Below are 5,279 nucleotides of genomic sequence, written 5' to 3' on the forward strand. Positions count from 1 at the left end.
TTTTCTTTTAAATGTTTTATTGTTTTTCACTTGGTATTTAAGTCAATGACACATTTTGAGTTCGTTTTTGTACAATGTGTGAACTATAGGTTGAGATTTATATTTCTTATTTGTTTATAGATGGCCAATTGTTTCAGCACCATTTATTAAAAATGCTACTCTTTTAAAAAATTAATGAATTAATTAATTTGAAAAATGCTACCCTTCTGGCTTCCATCTCCACTCTTGCCTCCAGTGTACATTAAAAATCCAACACCATGACTGACTACAAGTACTTCACAACCAATAAAAAAGGAAAAATATTTGAAATAAAGGCTGAACTCAACAATAAAAAGAAAGAAAAGAGGAAGGAGGCTATGAAGAAGTGATTGCCATTATGAATGTGAGGAAGGATGTTAGCTCTCTCTTTTTAGATGTAGTGAACTATATGCAGACTGACAACCTGGATCTAAAGAAGCTCATGAACCTCTACTTGATGAACTGCATTATGAGTCAGCTAGACATGGCCAGATGGCTGTCAACAGCTTTGTGAAGGACTGTGAAGATCTCAGTCCTCTCATTTGGGGCTTGACAGTCAGAACCATGGGGCGCATTGAGGTGTACAAGATTACAGAATATCTCTCTGAGCCCCTCTGCAAGTACTTAAAGGATAAATACTCCTATGCTTGGAAAACAGCAGCAGTCTATGTGGCAAAACTCCATGATATCAATGCCCAAATGGTGAAAGATCAGGGATTTCTGGATTCTCTTCAGGATATCATAGCAGATTCAAATCCAGTGGTAGTGGGTAATGCTATAGCAGCATTATCTGAAATCAGTGAATCTCACCCAGACAGCAACTTCCGTGATCTGAACCCACAGAACAACAATAAGTTGCCGACAGCCCTGAATGAGTGTACTGAATGGGGTCAGATTTTCATCCTGGACTGCCTATTTAAAAACAACCCTAAAAATGACCAAGGGGTTTAGAGTATCTGTGAGTAGCTAACTCCCTGGCTATCACATGCCAACTCAGCAGTGGTGCTTTCAGCAGTAAAAGTTCTAATGAAATTTCTAGAGTTGCTACCCAAGGACTCTGACTACTACAATATGCTGCTGAAGAAATTGACCCCTCCACTTATCACTTTTCTGTCTGGGGAGTCAGAGGTGCAGTACATTGCCCTGAGGAACATCAACTTAATTGCCCAGAAAAAGTTGGAATTCAGATGATTCCATCTGTGTTAAATTGGAGAAGTTGAATGTCATTAATTGTTTAGCATCCCAAGCCAATATTGCCCAGGTTCTATAAGAACTGAAGGAATATGCCACAGAAGTGGATGTTGACTTTTTTTGCAAAGCTGTACAGGCTGCTGGATGGTATATCATCAGTGTGGAGCAATCTGCATAACCCTGTGTAAGCATGTATGTATGATCTCATCCAGACCAGTTTAAATTATGTGGTCCATGAAATGATTGCTGTCATCAGAAACAGCTTTCGCAAGTACCTTTATGAGTATGAAAGTGTCAGTGCCACTCTGTGTAAGAACTTAGACTCACTGGATGAGCAGATTTTCAGGCAGCTATGATTTGGATTGGGGGAGAACATGCTGAAAGAACTGATGATGCAAACGCATTACTACAGAGCTTCCTGGAGGGTTTTTATGATGAAAGCATACAAGTGCAACTCATTTTGCTTACTGCTATAGTGAAGTTGTTCCTCAAAAAACTATCAGAAACACAGGATCTGATACAGTGGGTCTTGAGTTTGGTAACATAGGATTCTGATAATTCTGATTTTTGAGAGCAGGGCTATATATATTGATGACTTCTCTTAATGGACCCTGTCACAGCCAAAGAAGTAGTCCTGTCTGAGAAGCCACCAATCTCTGAGAAGACAGATCTTATTGAGCCAGCTCTGTTGGATGAGTTAATCTGCCACACTGGTTCTTTGGCCTCTGTGTACCACAAGCCTTCCAATGCTTTCATGGAAGAAAATCATGAAATCCATCACAGACACCTGACAATATATCATGGAAATACTGATGCAGGTGGCAGCCTTGTTGGCACCACCACTGCCACCAACCTGGAGCAACCTCAGGTTATCCCCTCTTAAGGTAACCTTCTGGAGAATCTTTAAAATATTCAACTCTGTCCCCCAGTCAAACTGCCACAAGTATCCTTTATGCAGGTGGAAGTAATGGATCTTTTGAGAGGAATTCTAGATAATCTGGTGGGGCATTCCTTCCTCCTATCAAGAGTGTCTGTGGCCTTTGCTCCTTTACCCTCTGCTGTGGTCAGCAGTAATCTAAATTACCTATGTGAAGTCTCCACAGAAATAGGAATGACACCTGCTTGATATGTGTCTCCTGAGGTGATCTGGATGCCTGTAGGGCTAAAGACTTAGAGATTTACAGAACATTTACTTATTGCCAAGGGCACATCTACATGGAAATGAACTTGCCTCTCAATACCTTGGACCCAGTCATGATGATGGAACCTCTGAATATTCTGCAGGTTGCTGTGAAAAACAAAATTAATGTCTTCTACTGCAGCTGCCTCATCTCATTCAATGTGCTATTTGTAGAAGATGGCAAATTGAAACACCAGGTCTTCCTTGTAACATAGAATGATATTCCCAATGAAAATGAACTTCAGTTTAAGATTAATGTCATTTAAATGCTGACACCATTTCCAGAAAGTTGCAAAACAACAATGTTTATACTGTTGCCAAGAGGAATGTGGAAGGGCAGAACATGCTGTACCAATCCCTGAATCTCACTTAATGGGATTTAACTCTTGGTTGAGCTATGTATCCATACAGGAAACTTCAATTATATGCCATTGCTGAAGTAGAGCTCCTGAAGTCTCTCAGTACACCTATCAAATCTATCAACAGAATTTTGAAAAACTAATAGACTGGCCTAATGCCTTCCAGCCACCCTATGATTAGTGCAAGACAATAATTCTTAACTGGAAAAAATTTGTATTGCCATATAGAATCTGAACCCAAATATACTGAGGTTACCCACTAAGGTAGTGCCTAGTCTAACCTGTGCTAACATTAGGGCACAAACTGTTCTATAGTTTAGGTTCCTTTAACATTTGTAACCACTGCTTTAATCACATTCCACCTCTTGTCACCTGCCTCTGCTATCTGTCCTTACTTGTGGGGCTTTTCCATATTGTGCCAGTGGCTGGAATTTTTGAGTATAGTTTGATATTTTGTAATTGAGAGCTCAATTTAAAAACAAAAACAACAACAACAAAAAAATTATTAAGACAAGGAAAAGTGTCACTGAAACAGTAAAAAAAAAAAAAATGCTACTCTTCCTTCATTAAACTGGTTTGCACTTTTGTCAAAAACTCAGTTGAAAAAGGGGAAAAAAATAGCGTAGTTGATAGAAGCTCTGTTCATCCCTCTGGCAACCAAATCAAACTTGTGACAGAAACAAGGAGCAAGCAACAAGGAAAAATCACCTGGGATCTAGATGAACAAGCCATACAACTAAGGAGAAATCCAAGAAATCACACTGCAACGGCAGAAGGTAGGACAGGGTGAGGATTCAGGGCTGCCTGGTCCCGAGTAGCTGAGATGGTGGCTGTGGCAGCCTCAGACATTTCTTAAAGGGGCCATGTCTGCAAGTAGATTTTCATGGTGACAGACCTGCTAACTCTGAGCACCAGCGCTGATTGCGCTGCATGCAAGGGTAACCAAGGACTTGCAGGGAGACATTGCTGGAATGAGAGCCAAGGCAAGACTTGCTCTGTACAGAAGTGCCAGCAGTATCCACTATTCCCTGTTTAGGCTTCCCGCCTCCCAGTGTGAGGACACAGTGCCGTCATAGCCAAGATGTCATCAAACTGGATAACAGAGGTCGCTCCTCCCAGAAGATTCCCTGAAACACCGCCTTCCCCAACTCGTGGCCCCACCCAAGCCACATCCAGGTATATCCTCAGCAAGTCAGATGCTCCTTGCTGAGCAGTACCTAGACTCACACTGGAGGCAGCTGGCCTCAGTTTCTGGTGTGACTTTTTTGAGGCTTCTGTGGATTGCTTGCTGAATCTTATCAGGTGGCCCTGGAAAGGTAGGGGCTTGGGCTAGATTTGGCCTGCAGCTGAACCCCTCTCAGGACTGTGCCACTGATCACATATTTCACAAATCCACAGTAATAAGATCGAGAGACTTAAGAGCTTTGCTTAGTACATAGAAACAGACACAGAAACTCAGCCAAAACGGAAAGACACAGAAGCCATATGAGAGAAGAGAACAGAGATCCAGATAAAATAGAGTCAAATAGTCTCACAGATGCAGAGTTCAAAACACTGGTTATAAAGATGCTCAATGAACTTTTGGGGAGTATAGATGAATTCAGTAAGAACTTCAATAAAGAGATAAACATAAAAATGGAAATGGAAATTATTAAAGGGAACCTATCCGAAATGAAGAACACATTATCCAAGATGAGAAGTATATTAAATGGAATAAACAAAAGAATAAACAAAGTGAATAAAGAAAAGGATCAAATGTCCTATTGAGAGGATGGGAAAGTCAAGGACACTCAATCACAATGGCAAAGAAAAAGATGCCAAGACTATAAAAATAATTTAAGGAGCATATGAGATACTATTAAAGGTCCAAATATTCATCTGATCAGCATAACTGAAGAAAGTCAAGATGTTGAACAGCTGTTCAAAGAAATAATGATGGAAAACTTCCCTAACCTGGTGAAGGAAATGGACGTAAAACCCCAGGAAGCTCAGAGAATTCCAAAAATCAGGGATCCAAAGAGGCCCACATCAAGACATGTCATAATTAAAATATCAAAAGTTAAATACAAAAAAAAAAGAATATTAAAAGCATCAAAAGAGAAACAGACAGTTACTTATAAGGGAACACTCATAAGACTGGCAGCTGATTTCTCAAAAGAAACTATGCAGGACAGAAGGGCTTGGCAAAAAAATATTCTATGTGATGAAGACCCAGGATCTACAACCAAGAATATTTTATCCAGCAAAGCTATCATTTAGAGTTGAAAGACATGCAAAGATCTTCCTAGACAAAAATAAGCTAAAATAATTTATCAACACAAAGGCAGTATTACAGGAAATATTGGAGGGACTTCTTTAAGAAGAAAAAAACATGTATTAAAAACAAGAATAAAGAATGGTAATAACTACATTCCTATCAATAAGTATCTCAAATGGAAAATATTTAAGTGCTCCAACCAAAGATAGAGTGGCTGAAAGTATAAAAAATCAAGACTCCTACATATGCCTACAAGAGACTCACTTCAGATTAA

At 39.8% G+C, this 5,279-nt stretch overlaps 1 pseudogene; it reads left to right on the top strand.

Moving 5' to 3' along the window:
* The first annotated feature begins 225 nt into the window (after positions 1-225).
* LOC105309274 lies at positions 226-2,929 on the top strand (annotated as a pseudogene).
* Positions 2,930-5,279: the final 2,350 nt, after the last annotated feature.

Source organism: Pteropus vampyrus, unplaced genomic scaffold (genome assembly GCF_000151845.1).
Source record: "Pteropus vampyrus isolate Shadow unplaced genomic scaffold, Pvam_2.0 Scaffold710, whole genome shotgun sequence".
In the NCBI taxonomy this organism is placed as follows: domain Eukaryota; kingdom Metazoa; phylum Chordata; class Mammalia; order Chiroptera; family Pteropodidae; genus Pteropus; species Pteropus vampyrus.